The sequence below is a fragment of the Macaca thibetana genome, chromosome 14 (genome assembly GCF_024542745.1).
Source record: "Macaca thibetana thibetana isolate TM-01 chromosome 14, ASM2454274v1, whole genome shotgun sequence".
Classification (NCBI taxonomy): Eukaryota; Metazoa; Chordata; class Mammalia; order Primates; family Cercopithecidae; genus Macaca; species Macaca thibetana.
The window spans coordinates 20,644,125-20,662,714 of record NC_065591.1 but is presented as its reverse complement, the minus strand read 5'-3'; the positions used below and the strand labels follow the sequence as shown (position 1 = coordinate 20,662,714).

The 18,590-nt window shown below is 51.4% G+C and overlaps 1 protein-coding gene across 4 annotated transcripts in view; it reads left to right on the top strand.

Moving 5' to 3' along the window:
- Positions 1 to 18,590, top strand: part of TSPAN18 (tetraspanin 18) — a 203,133-nt gene that overhangs the window by 129,419 nt on the left and 55,124 nt on the right. For all 4 annotated transcript variants that reach the window (XM_050757642.1, XM_050757638.1, XM_050757639.1 and 1 more), the window contains one exon: positions 2,770 to 2,910. The gene's annotated coding sequence lies outside the window, so the exon portion shown is untranslated. The remainder of the gene's footprint in view (positions 1 to 2,769; positions 2,911 to 18,590) is intronic.

Below are 18,590 nucleotides of genomic sequence, written 5' to 3'. Positions count from 1 at the left end.
CTCAAAGAGCCTAGGATCAGAAGATAGGTGACGTGGGCCAGGCCTGGCTCACAGCCCTCAGAGCTGGGCTTCCTGAGCTGCTGTGGGATGACCAGGGCCTTGTGACTGTCCACTCCCAGCCCCATCCACCACTCAGCCGTATCCTCCCCAACTGGCATTTCTGGGCCTGGACTTGGGAAAGGAACTTTATTTGAGGATGACACACACATGCGTTTACAATGACACATGTTCACACACTGAATCCCTGCCCCCCCCCACACACAGATGCATGCCCACCCCCACATGCTGCCGACAGTCATGCGCACACATGGGTGACACATGCCCTCCTGAATGTCTCTAGTTCACGCTCTATTTTAAACAGTCTAGGTGGCAGCATCCCATAGTGATCAAGAGCTTCTGCTCGTAAAGCAAATAGGGGTTCAAATCCAGTCTATTTCACAGCTGTGTGTCTGAAAGTTACCTAGCTTCTCCAGGCTTCAGTTTCTCATCAATAAAACGGGGATGATAGCACTGTTAGAATGAAATGGGTGGACACATGTAAAGCGCTGACCACGGGACATTTATATTCATTTCTACTCAGCTCCCACAGGCAGCCTTGGCCTGTGGTCTCAAATGCCTGCCCCCCACTCCCACATCTTGAGTATCTCCATGCCTGTGCTCACCCTGGGCCCATGGCCCACAGCACTCTGCTGCCATCTCCACACACCCATGTCTGCCCCCTCCTCCAGGAAGCCTTCACATGCCCTCGGGTGTTATCAGGGGAATTAGAGGAGAAGCTCCTCTCCCCGTGAGTTATTAGAAGCACAGGCTTCAAAGCTGGCCGGAGAGGTGGCAGACTGACAGAGGGTCCGTGATCCCCTTTCACTGATGGAGAAACTGAGGCCCCACGCAGGTGAGGGTGTGCCTGAGTGTTCACAGCAAGTTAGTGTGGTGTTGGGACTGGAACCCAGGACTCCTACCTGCGGGTCTACAGCTGTCACCTCCTTCTCAGAGTGAAGACTCCCCCCTCCATGGATCTGTTAGTTAGGGGGGTGATCTGGTTCTCTCAGCCAGTTTGAGGGAGCATGGAAGTTGGGGGAGATAGATGGAGGGAGCATGGAAGTTGGGGGAGATAGATGGAGATAGATGGGGGAGATAGATGGGGTCCCCAGATGAGCCTCTTCAAGTGTGTGATGGTGGGATACAGAGAGGAGTGGGAGATGCTAGGGAGGAGAGGCCCAGAGTGGGGACTGGGACAGGGTGGGCTAAAGCAGGAACCATGGGTGACCTGGTGAGCCCGCAAGGATGGCATGGCTGTGTATGCTGCTACTGAAACAATCTCTGTCGTCACCTCTTTCCTGCAGCCGTTTATTTATTTCTTTATCATGCCCTTTTGGAAAATGCTGGGAATGCCACCCCTCCTGGGGAATGCACCCTCCCCCCGCTCCCCAGTTCACACCGTCTGGTGTGACATTCGTGCTCACCAGCTTGCACAGTGCTAATGACATTTGCATTTTACTGGCTGGTGAAATGTGGGCTGTGCTTGGTGACGGGGGTAAAGGGATCCTTAGGCAGATGGGAGGTTCCCAGCCTAGAAAGAGGGGCAGGCTTGCTGATCTGGGGGCCCACACAGGTCTCTGAGATGCAGAGAAAAGGGAGAAGGTGGGTGCAGAGGGGAGGAATATCTGGCGGAATTTAGAGATGCTGTTTGTCTAAAGGCTTGCCAGGAACACAAGGCAACCCAAGTCTGGTGTTCCACCTCCCCTGACATGCACATGCACTGTCCTCTGTGTCACCTCCTTAACATTTATTGAGCAATTTCTAGATGCCAAATGCTCCTCTGTGGGCTTCACAGACTTATGAAAGTCATTTGAATTCCCAGCAATCCTCAGGAAAAGATGCTATTATTATTCCCATTTTACAAATGAAGAGTCTGAAGCTCTGAGAGGACACCTGACTTGCCTCTTCTGGAAAGAGGTTGCGCCTGTGGCCAAGGTCCACCTGCCTCCAAAACCCATGCTCTTGGCCACTGTGGGCAACTTCCTGTTCTCTGTCTGGGCTTGAGCAGAGCCAGGAAACATTTGTCTGCTGAGGCCCAAGACTGAGTAGAGGTGGTGAGCATCCTCCCCCGTCCGCCGCCACAGCATGCAACAGGCTCCTGCTATGCTCCTGGGGCTGCTCCAGCCTGACAGCTACAGAGAAGGGTTTGGCCCCAGAGAGAGGCCTCAGCATGAGTCAGGAGAGACCCAGAGTTTAGGCCTTGCTCTGCCACCAACTCGCTGTGTGACTTTGAGCAAGTCGTGCCCCTCTCTGGGTATCAGTCTCCTTATTTGTAAAAAGAGGCCATTGGTCTGGCTGCATGGAGCATCCCAGGAATGCATTTTCACACGAGGAAGAAGCTTCTCTCCAATCTGTTTGGACTCATGGAGTTGCCTTGCACTCAGACATACAAATTATGTTTTACATCAAAGCAAATCATGAAACCTTTGCTGAACCTCCTCTCCCTTCTGCAAGGGGAACTGTGCTAGATGCAGGGGTTATGATGCTTATGTGTTTTTACTCAGCACACGCATACACGGGCACATGCATACCTTTGTGTCTTAGAATTATTTCCAGGCTACTTCAGTCGGATCTAGATGTTGAGTCTCCAGTGCTGATGCTCACCTGCAGACTCCTGCAGTCTTGGTTTTATGACTTGGCCTCCTGCAGGGCCAGGAGAGCCCTTCAAACAGAAAGAAGAGACCTCAGCTCAGGCAGGTCATCACGGCTGCCTCTGCTTCCCTCTCACAGGTGAGCATCTCCTGGACAGCGTCAAGCTTCAGATGAGCTGAGCTTCTAATACTACCATCAAAGCAACTGGAACCCCTTGAATTTGATTTCTGGAGACGCGGGCATAATCCTTTTGCAGACGTCTCAACGCTGGCTCTCCAGGTAACGGAGTTTAGGCTTGTTCAGCAAGGGGATTTTCGCTACTTTTGTTGTTGCTGTTGTTGTGGCTAAGGGTGACCATCAGCAGGGCACCTGTCATTCTCTATCATTCATTCTCTTTCATGCATTAGTGTCTGTCTCCCTCATCACACCAAAGGTGCATGGGCAGGAGTGTAAGGGGTGCAGATAGTGTGAGTGGATCTGAGCCAAGGTTGCTGGGGTTTCACTAGATTAGCCAAAAAGATAACCCTCAGAGGGGCCAGACAGCTGAGAAGGCTGAGGTACACGCTAGCCTACCAGGTTGCTGGCCCATACCCCTCAAGCTCAGCTGGGGAAGGGTGGAGCTGTTGCCCAGGTAAGCAAGAACCAGTGGTGGGTCAGAAGTAAAGGTTGGCTGCAGTGGGTGGTGAGAAGGCAAAAGCTGAACTGAGGTCAGATGCTGCATCATTTGGGAGCCAACACTCAAACTGGATTAAGCAAGATAGGCCATTTATTAGCTTTTTTATTAGTTTCTAATATATTGTCGATATGGGGCCTATTTATTGGTTTCAAGGCAGGCAGGGCTGAAGCCAGGGCTCAAATGATGCTATTAGGACCATGTCTCACTACATCCGTGTCCTCTGCCTCCCTCCTTGTGAGTTTCAGTCCTTGGCAGCCACTCTCCATGTGGCAGCAGGGCAGGGACGTGCAGCTGCAGACTGACGTCTTGCTCGTTTCAAATCCAATGGAAGGAGAGCTTCTTTTTCCTAGGAGTTCCAACAAAAATCCCAAAGTCAAGGCTTATTGGATGGTCTTGGGTCACATGACCACCTCTGAGCAATCACTGAAACCTGGAGGATAAGCTATGCTGATTGGCCAGACTGGGTCAGTCTGGGGGTGGGGGGGTTGTGGGTTGAGTGGGGGGGTTGTAGGGGGTTTGGGGGGGAGTGGGGGGGTGTGGGGGGGCGGGGGTTTGTGCCGGAGGGTGGTAGGTGTGGTGGGTTGGGGAAGTCAGCCTGCATGCATGAGGGGATGGACTTCCAAGGGAAAATCCAGGCATTGTTTTTAGAAAAAGGAGTAAGGAATGCCGGGCAGACAAAGCAGCAGATTCTTCCTACTGGTGTCATGGTGGGAGTCAGGGGCGGGAGCAATAAAGCACCCAGGTGGTCGCATGTGCCCCAGTTGGGGTCCTTCCTGTGATTTATGGTACCAAGGTTGGCCTCTCTCTAAGTGCCTCTTTTTTAGTGAATCCAGTATCTGAAAGCCCAACTTTCTCACACACACACACACACACCCCCCATGCCTCTGATGGATGTGCAAGTCATACTTCACGTTCCAAAAAGATTGTTCCAGAAGGTCCTCATAAAGAGTCCCTGCACTCTCTGATGGCCGCCCCACTATTTCAGCTACCCCAGCTCCTGGCTGCCTTGAGTAGACCTCCACTCGCAGGGAAGGCCTGTTCCTTCTTCCCCCCACCTCCACTCCTTCTTGACTTGGGGGACTTTCTTGTGCCTCTTTAGGGTTTATTTGCCCTAAATGGGCCCCTTCCCAGAAGACCAGCCGCAGCCTTGCTTCTCCGAAGCCCCTTAGAGGGACAGGGGAGTAGAGGGGGACGGCCACTGGTTGAGTGGAAGCTCTGCCTCTGGGGGCACAAGGGTACACGTGGCCAGGCCAGCCTGGCAGCCCTGCTGCCCTCCACCGTGGCAGCTCTGTCCTGCATTTAGGGAGAGATGTGTGATTTCATTTGAGCAAATATTCCTCTGCAGAAAAAAATACTGAAAACCACAGCTTGTGATGCTGCCTCCCTGGCAGCTGTGGCCAGGCACTTTGTCAGATCTGCCCTTCGCTTGGTTTTGGTCAACCACAAACCTCTTGGCCCTCCCCCAGTCTCTCTCGGTCTGTGTCTCGCCTGTGGGCTCCAAAGCTCTGACTCACCGTGCAGCCAGCTCAGCGCTCAGCACCACCCTGCCTTATATGGTGAGCTCAGCACCTCTGGGTCAATGAGTGTTAATTCATTTATTCAGCCAATGGCTGTTGCGTGCCTACCATGTGCCAGGAGCTGTTTTAGATGCTGGGGATTGAGGGTGAGAAAAGCCCAAAGGTCCCTGTCCTCAGGGTTCCCTGCCCTCTCCTCTGGGAGATCTCCCGAGGACAGGACCCTCCTCTGGGTGTCTTGCCCCCAGCCCCTCGCCTGATGTCTCACACAGTGCTAAACCATAACTGGGCTGGCTTGGTAGATACGTCAGTCAGTTAACTTTCTACACCATTTTGTAAAGTTCCCACCTGTGCCTGATGCAGCAGAAATAGCAGAATGACTTGGTTCTCAGCCTTTAGGACTTAGGGTGTAAGGTGCCACTCGTCATGGCCCTGGGGAGGAGGAAGGGCAATTGTTAGAGACCTGCTCCTGGAGTGTGCACCTGTTCATAAAACGAATCATACAAGCTCCACTTCCCAGGCATGCTTCATTCATTCAGATGCACTCAACAGGCACCTCAGAGGCCAGCTCTAAGGGAGACGATCAAAGTCAAGACATCCAAGGTAAAGAATGGGAGGGTACAGAGGAGAAATAGAAAAGAAGGCTTGGAGGTTCAGAGGCCAGAAGGAGATGTTACCGCTGCACAGTGGTGGTGTAAAATCAGGGGACGCAAGGCCTGTGAGCTGAGCCTAGATATGGGCCAGGTGAGGACGCTAGAAAGGACATTTGGGAGGAAGACACAGTGAGAGCAAAGGCCTGACAGTGGGACCCTGAGGCTTGAAAGACTGTGCCAGGCAGGAAGCCAGATGAACTCGGTTAGCCTTCTTTCCTGCAGGCCTCCAGGCTTGGCCGTGCTGGGCCTGGGGCCATCTTGTCTTCAAGGCTGCTTTCAACTACAGCTTGGGGAGTTTAGTAGCTCCTCCCTTTTCCTTTTGTCCTCTTCGTCCCTGGAAAAGGGAGTTTTGGAGAGTCCTTTCAAAGAGATGGTGCTACACAAAGACCGGGAGTTCTCAATCCTCTCATTCCTGAGATCCGTTACAGAGCTTAGGACTCATTTTCACTTAGAGCATTGCAAGCCGCCGACCTAGTGGCAGACCCTGGGCTGGAAGTTGGGAGACTTGGTCTGGGCTGTGCTACTGATGTCCTTAGCCTCCTGGCCTATCGTTTATCAAGCCCCTTCCAGCTTGAGACATTGTATTCCATGTCAGACCTGGATTCGGATCTGAGCTCTGCCAGCAGTACAGCCTCAGTATTCTTATATGTAAGTTAGGGATAATAATAGTACACTTCTCATAAGACTGTGTGAAGGTGAAAGGAAATACTTGAATGACAGAAAGTGCTTAACAGAGCACCTGCCAGGGATCAGCATTCAGTGTAGTACTGATGCTATTGGTGTTGTTATTATTTATATTTCAATCGTATTAATATAACTCTGTGGGAGTCTTCAGTGTATAGGTGCCTGTTGGTCCATGTCCCAAAAAACTTGGTGATGGGGGCCAGGCGCGGTGGCTCACGCCTGTAATCCCAGCATTTTGGGAGGCTGAGGCAGGCAGATCGCAAGGTCAGGAGTTCGAGAGCAGCCTGGCCAACGTAGTGAAACCCCATCTATACAAAAATACAAAAATTAGCTGGGTGTGGTGGCATTCACCTGTAGTCCCAGCTACTTGGGAGGCTGAGGTGGGAGAATTGCTTGAACCTGGGAGGCGGAGGTTATAGTGAGCCAAGACCACACCACTGAACTCCAGCCTGGGTGACAGAGTAAGACTCCATCTCAGAAAAAAAAAAAAAGAAAACTTGGTGATGGGGTGGGACGTCACACCCCTCCCATCTCCAAATAGTGATGGGGTTGGGGCTGCCTTACCTAGAATCACATTTATTCGTTGATTCACCAACACTTCATTGAGCACTTGCTGTGTGCCTGGGCCTCTGAGAGGCACGTGGAGTCCTATTGGATAGGATGCTCAGGGTCCCTGCTCTCAGCAGCTCAGGTCTTCAGGCTGAGGCCTTGGGGGAAAATCCCACCCCGGCTTCCCATGGTACCTGAAGCTTTGTTCAACCCTCCCTTGCCATCTTGGGCCTAACTCCTGGCTGAAATGCCAGAGAATCCACTAAAATGAACTGGTCCGATGTTGCACATGGACCTAAAGGATGGGGTGGATTGCCAAGTCCCAGTTCAGCACCAGGAAAACTGAAGTGTTTCAGGGGGAAGATGGGCTTGCCCTGGGCGCCAATGGCAAAGTCCTGTTTCGTTGTCACCCCGCTTTGATGCTTGTTTGGATCCTGAACTGCAAAGGGTTTTGATTATTTCTGGAGGATGCCAAGCCTGCACGTGGAAGGGGGTAGGGGTCCAGTCTGCCCCTGTGTTTGCCTTGCGGTCTCCTGGTGGCTGTGGGTATCTCACCCTCTCCGGTAGCCAGCAGCGCCTGCCATGTGGGGCATCAGCCAGGGGTTGGTGAATGGATGGATGGGTGGAAGGATCACAGTGGATTTTCTAGAATCCATGTTGTCCCAGCCTCAGCCAGGGTGGCTGGAGATACCAATCTGTTGGCTTGTTTTTCCATGACAATTTGATTTTGGCTTCCATGGAATATCAGGAATTTTCAAGTAGTGGAATGGACTCAAAACAAATGGCTTTTGAGCTGATCAGCTTTCTCAGTTTGATTTCAGGGAGGCAGCCTGGTGTGTATCCTGATTTAAGGACCAGAGCTTGCAAACTCCAGCTCCTGGGTGACCTTGGGCATGTTATTGAGTCTCTCTCAAATTCTCGTCTCTCATCTAGAAAATGGTGGCACTAATGGCATCATAGGGCTGTGATGAGCTTTAAATTAAATAATGAGTGTTAAAACATGTAGCAGAGCTCTGGGCACATGGTAAATGCTCAAGAAAATGATGATGGTGTATTTAATGAACACCCTTAAGTTATTTGTTGCATCTTCTTGCTCCCCCACGGATTTTTCCAGACTACTTTGCATTTGTAAGACAAAAAAAATTACTTTGAAAAGTTATTATTACACAAGCAATATAGGCTTCTTAAAAATTCAAATGATCTGGAAGGATTTAAATTAAAAAGCAAATTCCTCTTCCCTCCACCTGCCAACCACATCAGTCCCTTTTCCTAGTAACATTCTCTTTGAATGCAGGGCTCTTCAAGACTAGAACTTTTCTTCTTCTTTTTTTTTTCTCTCCTTAAGGGCAGGGGACAGGTAGGAAGTCAGGAGGGGACAGTAGTCTGGTGGCTGTTGCAGCCAGTTGTCATCCAGGCTAAAAGTCCTGAGGCTGGTGCCAAGGGGCCTCAGTGGAGCAGGAACAGGAGCAGGAGCAGTCAGGTCCCGTAGGCAGCCTGGCTTCCCCAGCACTGTTTGCTCTGAGTCACAGGGGTCTCCAGCACTCTATGGGGTCTCAGAGTCCTGGAGATGAGAGTGGCCTGAGCCGAACCACATTCAGGCCAGGCTTGGAGTGCCAGGCTCACAAACAATGTGGATGGCCACCTGCCAGGGCCCCCTATTCTGTCATGGTGCCCCAGGGCTCAGTCCAGCTCCAGCATCTGTGACCCTGGCAGTACAATCGTTTGTTCCTGCTCACCTTCTGACAGTCTGCACTCCCAGCTGTGCCCTCTGCTGCCACACTCGGGTAGAGGCCCAGGTCCAAGTGAACACAATTGGCATTAGGCTCCAGCAGGACTGGCACGGGGCCCAGCACATCATTGGTGCTAAATGGACTTGCAGCAGGTACAAGGTGTGCCATCTGCCTTTACTTCTCTAAATCTGATTTAATCTGCCCTTAGCTCCCTCGTGCATTTGAAAGACATTCAATCCCAATTATGTTGGGGAGTGGATTTTTACCACCTAGGATCACATAGGAGGCTTGGTGGCCTTATGTGATCTGAAACATCTGGGAAAGGCTGCTGGACTTGAGCCCGCACAGGGGCCCCGCAGACAGGCTGCTTTGCCAATCTCAGGGTCTCGTGAGGCCAGGTGGGCAGCAGCTATTTCTGTGCCAACCAGGGCACAGCTGTGGTCTTTGGTTGCAACTCCAAGCCATGAGCTTTGGTGTTCAGTCTCCCAGCCATTCTCTGGCATCTCAGGATCCCCCCATCACAGTCTGATCATCTCTTGGGAGAGCCATTCCTGGAGCAAGGCACCTGAGCTCGTAGCTTTTGGATCCCACCAATCTGGCTGATCTCCAGAGACGCTCTCCACCCCTCCCCTCAAGCCTGCTGCCTCTGCCGCTCTCCTCTGCACACTCACACCGCAGCCACCTTCATGGGCTTCAGCCTAAGCTGTCTTCCTAAACCCAGCCACTTTTCTGACTGGCCTGGGAAACCAGCCACCCCCAAGGCTTAGAGCCCAAAGACTTGGCCACCATCTTGGGAAAGAAGAGAGAATACCCACTGCAGAGTGAACACATTGGGGAAAAAAATGTCTCAAGACATATCCTGTCACTCCCACTGGTTGCAACAAATGCATCAATACCTTTCATTCAAGTATTGATTGAGCACCAACCTTAAAGCAGATTCTTTCAGAGGCTGGAGGTAAAAAATAATAAAAGACCAACCTCAAGTTGCTTAGGGTTTAAATAGCAGTTCTCAAGGATGCTCCTCCGACCAGCATCACCAGCATCTCCTGGGAACTCGGATATGCAGATTTTCAGACCTCCATCCCAGACCCTCATGAATCAGAAACTTGGGAGTGCAAAGGCCCAGCAAACCTGGGTTTTGACAAGCCCTCCAGGAGATTCTGATGGAAGCTCAAGTTTGAGGGCCCCTGAGGCAACAGCAGGCAGCAGTCTGTCTAATGCACTGTGATGCATCAGCCCATAGACCAGGTGATGCATGCTGGGGAAGGGGGAGGTACTGGAGAAGGCTTGGTTTATGATTTTTTTTTTTTTCTTTTTGAGACGGAGTCTTGCTCTGTCACCCAGGCTGGAGTACAGTGGCCCGATCTGGGCTCACTGCAACCTCCACCTCCCCAGTTCAAGTAATTCTCCTGCCTCAGCCTCCTGAGTAGCTGGCACTACAGGCGTACACCACCAGACCTGGCTAATTTGTGTATTTTTAGTAGAGATGGGGTTTCACCATGTTGACCAGGGTAGTCTCAAACTCCTGACCTCAGGTGATCCACCCTCCTCAGCCTCCCAAAGTGCTGGGATTACAGGCATGAGCCACCACACCCGACTGGTTTATGAATGTTTTAAAGGGGGACAAAGGAGTCTGTGTGTGAGTCCAGAGAGAGTAGATTCCCGGCAGAGGGATTAGCACATGCAAAGTCCCTGGGGCATGACAGAGCAGAAGCATTCAAGGAGCTACAAGTGGTGCCACTGGGTGGAGTGAGCAGAGGAAGTAGGGGGGGGAAGGGATATGAGATAGGCCTCTTGTGCTGAGTTTGGGCTTTTCCCCAGGAGCACTGGGGAGCCATGAAAGGGTTTATGCAGAGGAGGAAGACAGGTGATGCCCTGAGAAGATGGCAGGGAGGTGGGATAATGGTTGAGGGTGAATAGACTCAGTTGCAGTCATTGCAAGGCCTCCAGCTGGTGACAGGCTGGCTTCTAAGGGCAGGGCTGAGCCTGTGGGGAGATGGAGAAAAAGGAGGCCGAGTGCAGCATGGATACCCTGGTCATGCAGGAGTTCTGCCCTGTTACTAGATCCTTCCCTCTGGGGACTCAGTTGGAGGCTGGAGCCCAGGTGGCCATCTGTCATCACTCTCCGTCTGAGTGCCTTGGAAGCCTTCAGTCCCTGCCAGGCACTGTAATTCATCTCTGCATGCTCCCCTTTATCTTTTTGGGGATAGAGGAAAATAAAATACCATCTGCACATCTGGGTGCTAGGCCTGGAATGGAGGCACCTGGACGTGCAAGAGCTAACCCAGACACCCCTGAGTGTGGAGCTGGGAGGAGACCAGGAGAGGATCCTGTTGGGGCCTGAGGTGGGAGCCGGGCTGTGGGTGTGGGTGTGAAGGGCACCTGGCCTCCCCACCTCAGTACTGGCGTGGGGAGCCCCATGGAGAGGAGGGAGCAGAGCCCCTTCCTTAGAGACCCCAGCCTTCCTTGCTGCTTTCCTAGGCCCAGGTGGGCACAGCTTAGGGAATGCGGGCTCACCTCTCCCAGGATCAGGGAAAGGAGCTTCCAATGAGCTCATCCTACAGTGAGTCCAGCCACTGGCCGGGAGGAGAAAACTTGCAAACCACAACCAGGGTCCTGACTCCTTGGGGCGGGCAGAACTGGAGAGAGGGAAGGTGGAGCCCCCACACCTGGGGCAGAAAGTGAGGCAGGTCTGAAATAAGCCGCTGGCTGGAGGGTCAGATGGGGGCTCTATATCCTTTGAGTTTGGCAGCTCCTGCTTCCAGTGCACCCACTGCTGGTGCTAGTTTAAAGGGCAGTCACTTGGAGCCAGGTGATGCCGGCTCTGGTCTGTGTGTATTTAAGGATCACGTTAGCCCCAACCCGCAATCACTGCTGATTTGTGGTGAGCGCTTGGAGGAGCTGTGGTTCTGGCTGAGGGGTTGCCAGCCAGGCTCTGCCCATTAGGTCTCCTCCCTCAGGAGGGCTCAGGCCCTTTTTTCTGCTTTACTCTTAGTATAGATTTAACTCTTGAAAGAAGTGATCAGCAAGGATGTGTGGCCTCGCAGACTGGGCCGGGAGGGATTTTAAGGTCATCAGTTTCCACTCCTTGAGAAGTGCTCATTCAGCTTCTGCTTACATACCTGTAGCGACGGGGAGCTCACTACCAACCAAGAGAGTGGTGTTCAGACTGCTTTGAAAAAAGTCATTCCCCTGCTTTGTAAAGGCCTTGGGTTTAAATCCTGTCCCTGCTGCTTGCTCTGTGACCACAGGGAAGTGACTTACCTTCTAGAACTCTGGTTTCCTTTAGTCTAAAATGGGTTTGGTAAATATCCACTTCTCGCTCGTGGAGAGGTTAAAACCAGTTAACTGTACAACCAGGAATGAGTCAGATCTCTCCACAGTGCATAGAAGCTGAGCCCAGACAGTCTTCTCAGCAAATGTATATGTCCCACATCCAATAGTATCAGCAGGATAAATGTCAGCTTCTCCCTGGCACGTAGCTGATACCAGGATATGATTGGTGCTGCCTGCTCCTCCCTTTGATGGAACCGCAGTGCCTTAGAGACATGGCTGGGCCCCCTCCATGGCTTTTATCCTAACTCAGAGGCCTCAGACCACAGGATGCCCTGAGCTGTCACACGGGCCCAGTGTTCAAAGGCTTCTAGAAGGCTCAATCTCTCTGGAGGCCTCCTTCCCTCACACAGTCTCCTCCCAGGGCCCTGTCAGAACCCCAGGCCCACCCTCCTCACATTATCAGGCTTTGTGTCAGGGTTTTAATGAGGTCGGGGTGGGCGGGCAGGCCGCATTGCCTCAACTCCCACAGGAAATAACAAGAAAGCACCAGTGGAACGGCTCAGGTGGAGAGGTGGTCCCTGAAACTGGCAGTGACTTCCGACCTTGTGACCTCAGGCCTCAGCCCGCAGTACCACACTTCCCACAGGGCATGGGCCTTGCCCCTACCATACCTTTCTGCAGTCCTGTTTTGCTCTTGTTCCTATTTTATTTTTTAAACAGTTTTATAAAGGTATAATTTACACACCATAACATTTGCCTGTTTTAAGGATATGATTCTATAGTCTGTGTTAACTTTACAAAGTTTTGCAACCATCACCACAATCTAATTTTAGAATATTTCCATCATTCCCCAAAGAAATGTGGCACACATTCGCCATCAGTCCCTGTTCCCACCCCAGCCCAAGGTCACCACCAGTCTATTCTGTGTATCTATAGATTTACCTTTTCTGGACATGTCATGTAAATGTACTCGTATGTCTTATGTGGAGGTGGGTGGAGACAGTGTCTGCTCAACGATATGCCCGTCTCTCCGCAGCCAGCTAAGGCCAAGGCAGAGGTGTGTGTTTTTCTTTTTAAGAGTTGAAAGAGCTCATCGAGGCCCCTGAGCGCAATTTTTACTTCAGTGCAAGAAAGAAATCCTCTGTACCAATCTCCACATTGAAACCCCTCTGACATCTGCTTTAATACACCTAGTGTCAGCAGCTCACTACTTCCTGGAGACTACGGGAAATTCTCAGATCCTGGTCGCATAGAGTGCCAGTCCTACTGGTGTCATTTGATCTTTGGTTTTATCCTTTGAGATGGAATCATTTTACAGCTCAGGAAATTGTAGCTCAGAGAGGTTGAGTCACTTACCCAAGGTCACACAGAGGATGGCTGGATTTAAACCCCACATCTCTGCGATTTCAAATACATGGTTTAACACCTGCACCACATTTCAGCTGTTAAAGATGTCATTACATTCGACTCTGCTGGGGGACTACTCATCTTCGCATTGGGGTTCACTCTGTCTTCTTATGTTAGTAACTTCTACTCATTGTTTCTAGTTTTGCTGAGTAGACTCACACAGATCACCAACCTGAGAGTGGAGTGGCATAGAGACTGGAGAGGAGGAAGGAAGCAAGGAGGACTTCCTAGAGGATGTCTGAGTTAGGACTTGAAAGATAAGCAGGAATTGATGGGCAGAGCTGGTAGGGAAGAGTTTCCAGGGACTCTTAACTGACAGTTCTTTCATATTTCACAGCTGCTTGAGACTGGAGGGAACTGTTTAGAGTTTTACTCTTGCTGTCTGTCATTCGCAGTTTGGGCTATTATAACAAAATACCATAGACTAGGTGGATTAAACAACAAATATTTATTTCTCAAGATTCTAGAGACTGGAAGTCTAAGTCAGAGTGCCAGAATGGTAGGGTTCTCGGTGAAGGCCATCTTCTCCTTCCATCTTCATGTGGCAGAGAAAGAAGCAAGCTCTCCTGTCTCTTCTTATAAGGGCACTAATCTTATTCATGAGGGCTCCATCCTCATGACCTAATTACCTCCCACCTCCAAATATCATCACATTGGGGGTGAGGATTTCTATATATGAATTTGGGGGGAGACAGACATTCAGTCCACAGTACTATTTATTCTTCCCCACACATCACCAGTAAGTGGTGGTCCAGCAGCAGTGCTTGATTACCTCCAAAGACAGGGAGCTTACCACCTTACCTGGGAACCTGTTCCATGGTGGAGCAGTTCTGATTCTGCCACAACCAGCTTGGGACCATGCAGGACACAGCCAGTCCCTCTTCATACCACCAGCCTTCAGGATGCTGGGCCTGGCAGGCAGCCTGAAAGTCTTGGCTGAGATGTGCCCTGTTCCTTCATCCATTCTTCTCGGTGTGTATTGTTTGGTGTAGATGCTGCTCATGCCTGCATACCTGCCTCAGGGATGCCCAGCCCATACCCTTGGACTTGGAGGCAGGTTCAGAGTAGCGGTTAAAAGCCACTCACTATGCCCTCATGCAATCTTTTCTCCATGCACAGAGACAGAGCATGGAGGGAGCTCTGTAGTTTCTCTTCCTCTTTTTTTTTTTTTTTTTTTTTTTTGGAGACAGAGTCTCGCTGTGTCACCCAGGCTGGAATGCAATGACACAATCTTGGCTCACTGCAACCTCTGCCTCCTAGGTTCAAGCAATTCTCCTGCCTCAGCCTCCAGAGTAGCTGGGATTACAGGCATCCACCACCGTGCCTGGCTAATTTTTTTGTATCTTTAGTAGAGATGGGGTTTTGCCATGTTGTGTTGTCCAGGCTGGTCTCAAACTCCTGACCTCAGGTGATCCACCCGTCTCGACCTCCCAAGGTGCTAGGTTTACAGGCATGAGCCACTGTGCCCAGCTTCTTCCCCTTCTTATAAAGATACCAATCCTATCAGATTAAGACCCCATTTTTTTTTTTTTTTGAGATGGATTCTCGCTGTGTCACCCAGGCTGGAGTACAGTGGTGTAATCTCGGCCCACTGCAAGCTCTGCCTCCTGGGTTCACGCCATTCTCCTGCCTCAGCCTCCTGAGTAGCTCGGACCACAGGCGTCCACCACCACGCCCAGCTAATTTTTTGTATTTTTAGTAGAGACGGAGTTTCACCGTGTTAGCAAGGATGGTCCCGATCTCCTGACCTCGTGATCCACCCGCCTCGGCCTCCCAAAGTGCTGGGATTACAGGCGTGAGCCACCACACCTGGCCGACCCCACTCTTATGATCTGACTGAACTTCAGTTACCTCCCTAAAGGTCCTATCTCCAATGAAGTCACATTGGGAGTTAGGGCATCAACATATGAATTTGGGTGGAAAGGGGCATAATTCAGTCCATAGCATGCACCAACCTCACAGGGTTGCCACAAGGATTCACTGAGTGAATGCATGTAAAACATCAAGTGCAGTGCCCGGCACATGGTAAGTGCTGTGCTCATGTACGCTATCATTGGAGCACTGAGCATTATGGGAGAATCCTCTTTCCATCCTTGCTGCAAGTCTAGACCCTGTGAAAGCCTGATGAATACAGTTCACATATTATTTAATGATAGCAGGTATCTATATTGTGCTTACTATATGCCAGGCTCTGCTTTAATGCTTCACATAAGTTATTGAAGCTTCACACCAGCCTTATGAAATCTATACTTTTAGTATCCTTATTATGCAAAAGGGAACTGAGGCACAGAGGGGTGAAGCAACTTGCCCAAGGTCACACAGCCATCAAGTGCCTAGTAAGTTGATAGCACACAGTTAAGTAATATTATAGTTAATATGAAGTAATAGTCATTAAATGCCACCTGCCCAGCCTGGGCACAGGGCGCCTGTGCTCCAGAGGAGATAGATCCATGACCAGACAGTGGCAGGACTGCATGCTGAGTGTTCTGACAGGGCAGACCCAGGGAACTATCATGGAGCCCAGGATACCTAGGGCTGTGGCACCTAGCCAGGCCTAGAGAGACACCAGGGAGGGCTTCCTGGAGGCAGGAATGTTTCAGCTGAGGTTGGGAAAAAGATGGGAGAAATGCTTGGATAAGGGGCTAGAGGTGACGGTATGTGATTTTGGGTTGCTGGAGGACTCAGCCAATCATTTCCATTCTAAGATAGTCCAGTGGTCCCTTGGCAGCACAGGGGCCCTGCATAGCCTAGAGACCCTGGGGTGGCCCAGCACTTCGTGGCAGCCTGGGGGTTCCATGTTAGTTCAGGGAATTTCATGGCGGCCCAGAATTTTTTCCCACACTCAAGGGACCTATGTGAGCCTGGGCACACCATGACAGCCCAGGGATTCTGGATAATCCCAGGAGTGCCATGGCAGCTTCAGGAAGTTCCAGACATTTTGGACCCTGGGGATTCTGTGACAATCCCGGAGATTGCGTGGCAGCTCCAGGGTCCTGTGGCCTTATTCTTGTGGCTGCAGAAAGAACAATATGCAAACTCATAGCAGACAAACCCCTCGACTGGAGACAAAGAAAGCAACATGGAAGGGACCTTATCCAGCGATGCATTTTACAGGCTTAAATCTAAGGAGATGTGGCTGAAAGCCCAGTCCCTCCAAGGCCCGGGGGAGCTGAGGGATCTGGACTCCTTGGGGTTTATTTCCTTCTGGGAAGCTGAAAATGAGCCACCTTGAGGAGGTCTGCGGGGAGTGCTGTCCTGACTTGTAGGCATGTGACTTGAAGAGGACTTAGGATGCGCCTGTTGCCTGGATACGCAGGCACTGGTCGTCAGAGCCCTCTGAGCGGAGCATGGGGCAGAACCCAGAGGGAGCTGTTATCTGCGAAAGGTGCTGGCGTTCCTGGACCTACAGACATCAGGATTGGCTCCTCAAGGGGCTTCTATGATCTAGGCCCTCCCAGGCTGGCATAGCTGTGTTTGTTCCGGCCCTGCCACTCCAGGCCAGCTGGGTGGCTTCACCTGTCCCCACCTTGCACCCAGCACCCGCAGCATGGGGATAGCCCTACATCTGTTTCTTAGGGGGCTTCAGGAGCTGAGTGGGGTGGGAAAGACCCCTGTATAAAAGCATGAGGACACATTCCTACTCCACCATGGAGCTGTGCACTCCTGGGCAAACTCCATACCACTGAACTTCAATGTCCTCACCTATAAAAAGGAGATGGGCCTAGCACAGTGCGGGACATACAGTAACCAATGTTAGTTTCGCCTCCACCTCTTCCACCTGAATCAGAGATGGCAGCCCGGCAACCTGGGCATGGGGAAAAGGGTGGGTCTCAAGAGGAGAGCCCATCTCGTCCCATAATAGTCAGTGGTCTTTGTGCCTTTGCCTCTGGGCAAAACCTCCCTCCTCTGCCCTTGGAAGACCCAGAATGATCTCTCCCTGTTCCAGGCACTCGATCTCATTTAGCCCTCCCTCTAACACTGTGAGATAGTACTATGGCGATCCCATTTTACAGATAAGCAAACTGAGGCACAGAGAAGGCAGCTCAGCTGTCCCAAGTCACAGAGCAAGGATTCATGCCCGAGTCTGTCTTGATTGCCAAGCCTCTCTTCCCAGGTATCCTTTTGAAACACCCCAGGGAGAAAGAGGAAAATGGTGAGATGGGAACCAGCTGGAGAACTAATTGCATGCTTGGTGCCTGGGTAGGGGGACATCTTTGTCCCTCAGGTCTATGGCTGGCTGGGCTGGCAGTTCCCAGTGGGGAGGCTGTGAGGAGAGGCTGGGGCTGGGTTCCACCCAGGCTGACTCCTGATCCACTTAAGGATCTTCCAGCCCTCAACAGAGTGGAACCTGCTGAGACCACGCTTCTCCCTTTAGCAACCCTTTTTCGGAGAATACCATAGGAAGAGGAGGGAGGCAAACAGACATAACTGGAGAGAAGGAGGGGTCCCGCAGCCCACAGACCCATTTTGCTTTTCCAGCCAAGTGAGAATCAGCATTAAACGGGGGGTAGGGGGGTAAGACCCACTTCCCCTGCTCGCCTGTAGTTACATCTCCCCCAGGGCTGGAGCAGCACCTCCATGCAAGAGTGAGAGGCCTTGAACCAGCCCCTTGCAGAGGTACATTCTCCCCCGTGGGGCCCTCCCTGCCCATGTGGGCCTAGAACACCAGACAGCCCAGCTCACAGCCAGCCTCTCTGATGCCACTGCCAAATACCAGACCACTTACCGGGCTTTTCCAGAGAGCTGGTGTCCCTAACCAGAGCTCTAAGCCTGCAATTAGGCAAGCAGCAGAGGGCTTAACTTTCTCTGGGCTGTGGGCATTTCAGTGGGAAAGATAAGATTGGTTTGGATTAAGCTAGAGCATAAAATAATATTTATCCTCAAACAATACTCTCTGGCTGGGAGCAAGTCTGGGCCCTGGGGCTTCGGAGGCTAGGGGCTGCCAAGGGATTTGCCACCTCCCTTCAGGTCACCAAGAAATCTTCCCTCCCGACCTTCCCTCAGCCTGGCTCGTTGCACAACCCAATTCGCAGTGCTTGCTCTCATTACAAAATGGAATCGAGAAGACGTTATAGCGTTCAGAGCATAATTATCTGCAGAGCACTTGCCCTGTGCAAAATTATCTCATCGAATCCTTATAACTACCTTGGGAGTCGAGCTTATTGCTCCCACATTGATCCAGACTCAAGTCCCAGCTCAGTCACTTCTAGCTCTCGACCTCAGGGAAGTGGCTTCATTTCCTGTGCGCCTCAGTTTTTCGCCTGTAAAATGGGAGTGATAATAGCTTTCTCAAAGCGTGCTCAGGAAGATGAGCTAGGATTTACATAAAACACCTCATCCGTGCCCTGGCGCCATAGTAGTGCTTAATGAATGGGAGGTGATATTATAAAATCTTAGTCTTTCTGGTAAAATAGGCCTCGGGTATGTGAAACAGCCTAGCTGGAGTCACAGAGCTATTCAGTGGCAAAGC